General features: G+C 40.3%; 1 non-coding gene across 1 annotated transcript; it reads right to left on the bottom strand.

Annotated features, from left to right (window-relative positions):
- Nucleotides 1–3,001: 3,001 nt before the first annotated feature.
- TRNAG-UCC (transfer RNA glycine (anticodon UCC)) lies at nt 3,002–3,075 on the bottom strand. Its single transcript has one exon. It is a non-coding gene; the product is annotated as a tRNA-Gly (tRNA).
- Nucleotides 3,076–10,846: the final 7,771 nt, after the last annotated feature.

Here is a 10,846-nt window from a genome sequence, read left to right as displayed (position 1 = left end):
TCAGGTTAGTGTTCTTCCCTCGGAGGCAGCCAAAGCCGCCTCCTGCCACCTACCTGAGTTAGTGGAATATGCAAAGCTCAGAGGAGCTGCCAGGACCTGGGGGCGATGGAACAGGAGCGGTGGCACCAGCTGGGCTGCCTCAGTCAGCACGGACCGCCCAGGCAGCATCCTGAGCCCACATGGGCCAGGCTGAGTCTCCCCGGGAGAGGCAGGCAGGCAGGCAGCACCCCATAGTCGGGGCCCCACAGGCCTCGGGGGGCACCGGGCTCATAGTAAGCAGAGGTCTACAGGATCCTAGCCATACCTGGCCAGCACGCCAGAGAGCTGGGCAGTGACGAGCCTTTCACCAGAAGGGTCTGTCTCCTACCCTAGGTCTGGGTTCTTGGGGCCTGGGGGACACAGAAGGCACTTACTAGGGAGCTGAGGCTGGAAGGCTGAAGCCAGAGGCCTGGGGTCTTGGGGGCCTGGCTGGGTCTGCTAGGGGACCTCATCTTCCCTGAGGAAGGGGCTTCCTGGGCAGCCTAGGAGAGGCAGCACGGCCCGCAAATCAGCGGGTTGGTCCTGGAGACCCGAGAGTGGCTAGTCCGGAAGGGCTGGGCGGGGCCGGGCGAACCTTTCCCAGACTGATCCTTGGGGAGATGGGAGGGCTAAACTGTTCAATTTACTCAAATGTTTCATCATATCAAGTTATTCTTCTGATTTTGTCAGTATTTTTTATTGAAGTACAGTTAATTGACAATGTCACACTTTTTAAAATGAATTATTTCTTTTTGGCTACGCTGTGTCTTCATTGTCTAGTTGGGTGCCTGGGCTTCTCATTGCAGTGGCTTCTCCTGTTGCAGGGTACTGGGTATAGACATGTGGGCTCTAGAATTTGGGCTCACTAGTTGTGACTCACAGGACTAAGTTGCCCTGAGGCATGTGGAACCTTCACAGACCAGGTATTGAACCCGTGTCCTTAACCACTGGACCCCCCAGGGAAGTCCTGTCACACCTTTTTAAAGTGGCCCCAAAATTAATGTATGTATTTTCTTTGAAAAATGCAATTTTTCAAATTATCATGTGGAATTTTAATAAGCCATTTTCATAAGCTATGAGTAATTTATTAACATGATATGTAGTACTATATCTGTAAAATGTAAATATATTGAAAATAGTCTATAAGGAAAAAAGAGACACAAGAGTGATTGGGGCTTTACTTCATTTGGAAAATTATTTTACCATTCTCAAATTTTCTTATGAGTTTTTGTTACAAAAATATATTTCAGTTTATTTAAATGAGAGCTATTTATGAGCAGTTTCTATTCTTCCCACAGCAGCAATGCTACAATAAATATCTTTAAACATGTACTGGGACTTCCCTGGTGGTCCAGTGGTTGAGAATCGGCCTGCCAGTGCAGGGCACATGGATTTGATCCTTGGTCCAGGAAGATCCCACACACCTCAGGGCACCTAAGCCTGTTTGCCACAACTACTGAGTCCATACTCCCTATAGAAGAGAAGCCTGTGCACCACAACTAGAGAACAGTTCCTGCTGGCCACAACTAGAGAAAGCCCAAGCACGGCAAGGAAGACCCAGCTCAGCCAAAATAAGTAAACAAACAAACAAACATGTGTGCTGGTGCTTTGTTTTTCTGAGGCTAGATTCCAATAAGTGATAAAGTAGGATCAAGCAGAATATATGTTTTAATACCTTGATTGCTATTATATCAGGTTACTTTTGGAAAAGACTAACAATCTACACTTTTACCAGCAGTGCAAGTAGTCCTTTCTTTGTTACTGGTATGTACTGTTACCTCTGCAATTTTTTGCTAAGATAATGGGTGAGAGATAGTATCTGATGACTTCAATTTGCCTTTCTGTGACTTCTAGTGAAGTTCAGTATCTTTGCACAACATTTTAAAAAATTTGTTTTGTTTTGTTTGTTTGTTTTAATTCTGGCTGTGCTGCCACTGCAATGAGAAGCCCTTGTACTGCAACAGAGTAACCCCTGCTGGCTGCAACTATCAATAGTAGAAACCCACCTGCAGCCAAAAATAAATAAAAAGAATCTTTCCCTCTTAGTGGGAAATACTATTTGGTTAAACCATCTTCAGATTTCATCTTTGCACTTGCCCTAGCCTGTGAGCAGGTACTGAAATTGAGTGCTTGCCAGAATCAGGCTACCTACCTACCCCCAGTGGACATTTAGATATTCATGTATCTAATGGTGTAGCCAGCCATTTTTTGAAAATAAAGAAATGGCATAAGTCACATGAATTTGGAACCTCTGGAAGAAGATTCTGCTTTGCCACCAACCTGGAATATTATAATCACTAAGACTTTTTTGAGAATGTATTTCCTAAAGACCCTGGCATAGTGAAAATCAGCTGAAAATAGAAATTCACTATGAAATAATTATTTTTAAAAAACCAGCTAAGATATTAGCAGGTGAGAGATCTTCTTTTTTTCTATCTGAGTTGATGTGAATGAAATCCAATGATGTTGTATTCTCCCACTCCTACAAATAAAAGTGTACAGAACCTTTAAAAAGTTGGAAGCAAACTGAGAAAGCCTCTCCCCCAAGTACTCATCTGGTGCAGTGCAGAGTCTAGAGATGACCCAGAGATGACCATCTTTCCAGAGATGACCATTCTGGCTTCTGAATTAATTGGAAATCCCGTACGTGTCCCACCTTTTGGGCATCCTTAATTGCTGTTCTTTTTTTAAATTTTTATTTATTTTTTAATTGAAGGATAATTACTTTACAGAATTATGTTGTTTTCTGCTAAACATCAACATGAATCAGCGATAAGTATTTTGTTGTTCTTTTATTGCACTGAAATTTGCTTCCCTGAAATTTTTTCTAGATTTCTCATTTCTTGTTACAAAGAACAAAAGCCTTTAAGAAACCTTTATATATATATATATATATATTTTTTTTTTAATTTATTCACTTATTTGGCTGTACCAGGTCTTAGTTGCAGCATGCAAACTCTTAGTGGCAGCATGTGGGATCTAGTTCCCCAACCAGGGATCAAACCTGGGGCCCCCTGCATTGGAAGTGAGGAGTCTTAACCACTAGACCACCAGGGAAGTCCCAGAAACTCTTTCTTGATAAGAACTTGCCCTTCCCTTCATATCCCTCTAAATTTTCCCTTTTCTAGATTAAACATTGTCTTGTTTAAGAATGTGCTGTAGTTTGATAGAAAGAGGATGGATGGAGAAGTGAGAAGATGGGGTTTTCCTTCTGCCTCTTGCCTGACCAGCCTGCTGACTTAGAATGAGCCACTTTACCATTCTGGGCCTCAGTTTTTTCTTTGTTAGGTGAGGAAATTGAATTTAGATAACCTTTAAGATTGCTTTCCACATTGGATTCTGGGTTTCTAACTGTTTGGATGAAGCTTGTGTTAAATAGTTTGGTTTGACATCTCGCTGCCCTCTTGTGGACACTGTCTTGGGAAAAAAAATCAAATATTTACTTGCTCAAAGAACAATATCATGGCCACCCCCCAATCAAAAATTCACGTGTATCAAACTGTCTGTTTTCATTTATTCATGTTCTCTTTTAGTCCTCATCCATAAATGTACATATCATATCAGGGATATAATGTTATAGTCTTTCCCTTCCCTAAATCATAGGCATTGATGTATATTACAAGGAAGATGTTATATGTATATATATATTTTTTTACTGAGCTATAATTCACATACCATAAAATTTACCCTTTTAAAGTATATAATTTAGTGATTTTTAGTATATTTATAAGGTTGTAAAGTCATCAACACTGACTCCAGACCATTTTAAACCACCCTAAAACGGAATCCCTTAACTATTACAATTCTCTCCTCTCACCAGACCCTGGCAACTACTAATCTACTTTCTGTCTCTATAGGTTTGCCTATTCTGGACCTTTTAAGTAAATGGAATCATACAATGGTTCCTTTTGTGTCTGGCTTATTTCACTTAGTATAATATTTTCAGGATTCATCTACGTTTCAGCATGCATTATTATTATTCTATATTTTTAATTTTTTTCAAATAGCATAATTATACTTTAATGCTATATAATAATTCCCTTCTTGGGAGACATTTAAGATATATATATATATATTTGCTGATACATATTTGTTGTTATAAAGAATGCTGCATCAATATTTTCATGTTTCTAATTCATCTAGTCTCTTGAATTATTTCAGAATAAATTCCCATGGGTGGGATTACTGGGTCAAAGGGTATGAACATTTTTATGACTGTTGTCAATATTGCTCTTAAATTGTGGTGCCCAGAACCAGATGCAATTCTCAGATGTGTTCAGACAGAACAAGGTACTGTGGAGCTATTAAGTTCTCAAGGTCTGGACAATATATCATCCTTTATATCAAGCAGTCTAAGAATTTATTAGTTTTTTTGGAGGGGGGTGGTTTCTCATGGACCTTATAGCCAACTAAGGCCCTTAGGTCTTTTCCTAGGCACTGTGTCTTCAAGCTGAGTTTTCATCTACTCTGGGATTTAGGAGGCTTTTGAGGACTCCCTGGCTGGAATTTAGTATTTCTTTGTTTTCTTTTTTTCTCTAACAGTGAGTGTGTGGCCCTAACAAGCCAGCAGGTCTGGGTTTATTGCAGTGTTCGATGAGAACTGCAGATGGCGCCTTAAGGCTGTCACAGGGTAAATTATGTCCCTTCACTTTTTTTGTTTTTAGGATCTAGTGGTGGTACCTCCTTCAGTTCAGTTCAGTCGCTCAGTCGTGTCTGACTCTTTGCGACCCCATGGACTGCAGCACGCCAGGCCTCCCTGTCCATCACCAACTCCCGGAGCTTACTCAAAATCACGTCCATCAAGTCAGTGATGCCATCCAACCATCTCATCCTCTGTCGTCCCCTTCTCCTCCTGCCTTCAATCTTTCCTAGCATCAGGGTCTTTTCCAATGAGTCAGTTATTTGCATCAGGTGGCCAAAGTATTGGAGTTTCAGCTTCAGCATCAGTCCTTCCAATGAATATTTAGGACTGATTTCCTTTAGGATGGACTGGTTGGATCTCCTTGCTGTTCAAGGGACTCTCAAGAGTCTTCTCCAACACCACAGTTCAAAAGCATCAATTCTTCGGCCCTCAGCTTTCTTTATAGTCCAACTCTCACATCCATACACTACTGGAAAAACCATAGCTTTGACTAGATGGACCTTTGTTGGCAAAGTAATGTCTCTACTTTTTAATATGTTGTCTAGGTTGGTTATAGCTTTTCTTCCAAGGAGCAAGCATCTTTTAATTTCATGGCTGCAGTCACCATCTGCAGTCGGTTCATTACCGGAGTTCAGTCCCCTCCCTTTGTTGGGAAGGTTAGAGAAACTGCGAACTTCAAAGTAAGTATGTTTTGTAGATGTCATTTGATCTTTTGAGAAACTCTGGGGTAATCTCAGAGCTTTGTCTGAACACAAATTTCATGCCCCTGCTTTGGTTTTTGAAGTTCATACCCCAAGAAGCTGATTTTTTGGCTTCTCTTCATGTTCTTTGCCATCTCTTCCTTAGTGGCAAGGGATTGAAACATGTTCAATTAACTGGTTTTGTTTGTTTAGCTCGGGTGGGTTCTAACAACAAATGCAGAAAATTTACATAGGGTTCCATCTAAATGAGGTTATAGTTCAATAATTTATTGCTTTCTTCATTTTCCTTTTCTTTCCAGTTCTCTTTTCCCCCACCTTTTTCCATCTGCTACTTGCAAACTATTATATTCATAATTTTCAGCAAGACCTTGGATTTTCTGGATTTAAACTTCATTGATAAGTTTCAACAGAATAGAGCAGTGCCCTTTGTGGGAAAGTTGGAAGGGAATGATTTAAAAACCCATTCTGTGCCAGACCTTAATTCCATTTTGAGGTAAGAAGGTTTGCTGGGAACATCCTCTGCTGGGCAAGGACTAACTTAGCATGAGAGCCTGGCTTTGCAAGCATCACTTAAAGGGACATTTTTCTGACCATCGATAGGTCAGGCACCTTTCAAATGAATTACTGTCAGGAAAGGAATGGGAAGCATAGAGAGGAAATCTAGGTGTCATCTATTTATGTATTTCCCAGTCACAGATCTGAGGGCCATTGAGGCTCATGTTACTCCCCGGCTTCTCCTTCCTACCTATAATCACCAGTTTGAACTTGGCTTCTCTGTAAAAAAAAAAAAAAAAGATTAAAATTTATTTATTTATTTATTTTCGGCCGTGCTTGGTCTTTGTTGCTACACACAGGCTTTCTTAAGTTGCAGACGGTGGGAGTTGGGGTGTGAGGGCTTCTCACTGCAGTTGCTTCTCTTGTGGAGCACAGGCTCGAGAGTGCAGGCTCAGTAGTTGTGGTGCGCAGGCTTAGTTGCCTTGCAGCATGTGAAATCTTCCTGGACCAGGGACAAGCCTGTGTCCCTTGCACTGGCAGGTGGGTTCTTAACCAGTGGACTACCAGAGAAGTCCATTGGCTTCTCTTCCTACCTTCCCTTTCATTCCTGGAGTCCACAGTAAAGAGTGTAAATTTACTGCTTTTCTATGTAATTTGAGTTGAAAGCACTTGCTCATTTTGTATTGTGTGACTGGGAACTCTGCCTCTTAGCAGTCTACTTTTTTGTATAGCCAAGAGACTGATCACTTCAGACCCATCTCCCCTCAAACTAATTCTTTGCCATCAGTGTGTTTCTTGTTCTCATGTTCATGTCTTTGCTGATGTCAGTCTTTTGTAATTCTTTTTCTCCTCTGCTAATCCAAATCTTTATACTTCTTTTATGACCCAGCTTCAGGTTTATCTCTAAATGATGCCTTCACTGATTAGGTCCATCTCCAGTAATCTTTCCTCTTTGAATTCCTTCCTCATTCTTGTCCACTTTGTACTGTCCTGTCAAGCATTTTCTTACATGTTGCCATATAATCATTCTGTATCTCACGTTTTTTAGTCTTGTCTCTTTGACTATACTGAAGGACTGTTGTTCAGTCGCTAAGTCACTTCCAACTCTTTGTGACCCCATGGACTGCAGCATGCCAGACTCCCTTGTCCTTTACTGTCTCCTGAAGTTTGCTCAGATATATGTCCATTGAGTTGCTGATGCTATCTAACCATCTCATCCTTTGCCAGCCCCTTCTCCTTTTACCTTCAACCTTCCCTAGCATCAGGGTCTTTTCCAATGAATCAACTGTTCACATTGGGTCACCAAAGTGAGCATTAGCTTTAGCATCAGTCCTTCCAATGAATATTCAGGGTTGATTTCCTTTAGGATTGACTGGTTTGATCTCCTTGCAGTCCAGGGGACTCTCAAGCATCTTCTCCAGCACTACAATTTGAAAGCATCAATTCTTCGGCACGCCTCCTTCTTTATAGTCCAACTCTCACATCCGTACATGACTGCTCGAAAAATCATAGCTTTGACTATATGGGACTTTGTTGGCAAAGTGATGTCTCTGCTTTTTAATACACTGTCTAGGTTTGTCATAGCATTCCTTCCAAGGAGCAAGCATCTTGTAATTTCATGGCTGTGGTCACAATCTGCAGTCACTATCCGCAGTGATTTTGGAACTGAAGAAATTAAAATCAGTCACTGCTTTCCCTTTTTGCCCATCTATTTGCCATGAAGTGATGGGACTGGATGCCATGATCTTAGTTTTTTGAATGTTGAGTTTTAAGCCAGCTTAAGGCAATGGCACCCCACTCCAGTACTCTTGCCTGGAAAATCCCATGGGCGGAGGAGCCTGGTAGGCTGCAGCCCAAGGGGTCAGTAAGAGTCGGACATGACTGAGCGACTTCACTTTCACTTTTCACGTTCATGCACTGGAGGAGGAAATGGCAACCCACTCCAGTGTTCTTGCCTGGAGAGTCCCATTGACAGCGGAGCCTGGTGGGCTGCCGTCTATGGGGTCGCTCAGAGTCGGACATGACTGAAGCCAGCAAAACTGGCTGCACTCTCCTCATTCACACCCATCAAAAGGCTCTTTAGTTTCTCTTCATTTTCAGCCATTAGAGTGGTATCATATGCATATCTGAGGTTTGATATTTCTCCTGGAAATCTTGATTCCAGCTTGTGATTTATCCAGCCTAGCATTTTGCATGACAATATACAGTCTTGTACTCCTTTCCCAAAATTTTTCAACCAGTCCATTGCTCCATGTCCAGTTCTGTTGCTTCTTGGCCCTCATACAGGTTTCTCAGGAGACAGCTAACGTGGTCTGGTATTCTTATCTCTTTAAGAATTTTCCACAGTTGGTTGTGATCTGCATAGTCAAAGGCTTTAGTGTAATCAGTGTAGATGTAGATGTTTTTCTGGAATTCCCTTGTGTTCTCTCTGATCCAACAAATGTTGGCAATTTGATCTCTGATTCCTCTGCCTCTTCTAAATACAGCCTGTACATCTGGAACTCCTTGGTTCACGCATTGCAGAAGCCTAGCTCGAAGGACAGAAGGACTATCTTCTCTCAATGCAAGTAACAGGACATTTACTAAATACACTAAATTTCTGTTTAAGGGAGTTTGGGTTTTTTTGAGCATGAGCCACCCATTCTTTTTGCATGGCGCTGCAATAGACCTTCCTCTCCTACAAACACACCCCTGCTATTTAACAACTGAGGCTTGATATCCTTGTTTGTTAAATGAGGACAGTGATGCTTACCTCACAGGGATATTGAGACATTCAAATGGGATGTGTTGAGGGCACTTTATAAACCCTAAAACATTTTACAGAGGGTGGCATTATCATTTTTTAAAAAATGGTGACAGACTGTATAGATGAAAGAACATGCTAAAATTCCATGAATGAACTTACAGTAAAGCAGTATTATATTTTTCACACATAGAAACAAATTCACTAGAGATCAATTTCAAGTTTTTAATGAACCTGCAACTGAGTGTTTCAAATATGAGTTTTGGTTCTGACATTGTCACTAATTTTGTGATATAAGGATTCAACCTTTGATAATTTAAGGCTCTAAACATCTGATACACAGTTGAATTTGGGTATGTTACCCATGTCTTTGAACCTCAGTTTTGTTATCTATAAAACAGGAAATTCCAACCTAATCAAATCCTTCTAGTAGAATGTTAGAGAGTGGATGTTCAAAGAAACATTAATCCTACACAGAAGTCTCCTGGGTAAAAAAAGTTTCCTTGGGGGAAAGCTGCATACTATATACTGCATTCCCTTCAATATTAAAAAAACATATTACCATATTAAATGCTCCTGGAAGGAAACCAATTTATTTTGAATTTTTCAAAATTAATTTTTATTGGAGTATAGTTGCTTTACAATAAACCAATTTATTTTGATTTTACCAAGCCTTTCCCAAACTCATTTGGACCTGGAATAGTTTTTTTAGATAACATCTATTCGGCATGCACAAAACTACGTTTCTAAGACACACAGTGTGGGCTACCAACATGAATATTCTTAGGTATCAGAGGTAGTCCAAGCAAAGGGAAAAGTACACCCTGATGAGATATTCTCTGCTGGTCTTCATGCTTGTTGTGGTTTGCGGCATCAGCTTTAGTCATCAGAGACTTTAACCTCTTTTTTTTCCCCCTAATAAAAACATGGAATCTGACAATCAGTCACTTCGGATATAGAATATTGATTCAAAGAAAAACATGCTAAAATTTCTGATCACAAGGGTCTATTGGAAAATATATTAAATTAGGTCATGTTAATTTTTGCAGCATATATCTGCCAAGGTGATGATTGCATCATGTTTTATCTTTAGTTCTAATTTGCCTCAGTCATTAGGTAACCTGGGATAAATCATTTCCCTTAAGGCTGAACTAAGATATATGGATGTTTTTTCTAAAGTCTTCTGTTGTAATCCTTAGCAGTTATTCTAATCATTTCAAAAATTTGGTTGTTTTTGTGGTTTCTTGAGAGTAGGTCACAGTATTATATATTGAATTTATTACAGCATTTCCTTTCTTCCAATATAATTAATAGATTTTAAACAATTTGCCACTGTTTTAAAGCAGGCAATGATCACTTAATTGTGTACCATATAAAGTGAAAACTGTATATGTAGTTTAAAGAACAATGATAAAATTAATCTTTATAGCCCAGGTAAAAGGTATTTTTGAAGCATTTGTTCAATATCCTTTTAGAGAGGTTGAGTGCTGCATGGAAAAAGATGGGCCATGAGTTGCAGTACCCCTCTTGCAAATTCCACTCAGTAAAACAATGCTCTATGTGACCCACCCGTCTGGGAGAGCCGTTAGTTTTTGAGTTAAATCCTTGTGAAGAGCCTACACCTCCTGTCACCCCAGGGACTTGGCAAACTATTCCTTTTAACCACACTCAGCACTCTCGCTTAGAGGAGATATGATTCCATCTCATTCAGTTTCCAGTGATGTTTGACAGCTCTCATAGATCTAGCCTAGGCCTGCTCCTCTATCCACCTCCCTTCTAAGTGGGATATCCACATATAAAAACTCTCTCCCATTAGACCACAGGCTCTTTTAGGAAAGGCATCATGTCTCTCCTAACAAACTAAGGTTTCCAAGAGTGAGGATTTAATTTTTCTCCCAAGGAAGAAATTATATTTTGCGGCAGCATCAGGCCCTGTAACAAAGGTGTTACCCAAATGACTTTTGGTTGGTGAAATCAGTCATAGAATAAGATCTTGGATCCTACTGGTTTAGGTCTCATTCTTTAGTATGAAGTTTCCTATTAACCAGGGTTGTTATCATCCCATTCCTACACTGTATGGGAAGGCAGAATTGTGAAAGAATTACTCACACATTCTTCTTTGTCCCTACTTTGCACTTTTCTATTTTAGCACTTATCATCAGGTTGTAGTTATTTAATAGCTTTCATCCTCCATTACAACTGAATACTCTAGGATCCTCAAGGATAGTGATCTAGTTTTATTCTGTG

Source organism: Capricornis sumatraensis, chromosome 4 (assembly GCF_032405125.1).
Source record: "Capricornis sumatraensis isolate serow.1 chromosome 4, serow.2, whole genome shotgun sequence".
NCBI lineage: Eukaryota > Metazoa > Chordata > Mammalia > Artiodactyla > Bovidae > Capricornis > Capricornis sumatraensis.
Note: the sequence above shows the minus strand (reverse complement) of the source record. Positions and strands in the feature narration are given on the sequence as shown.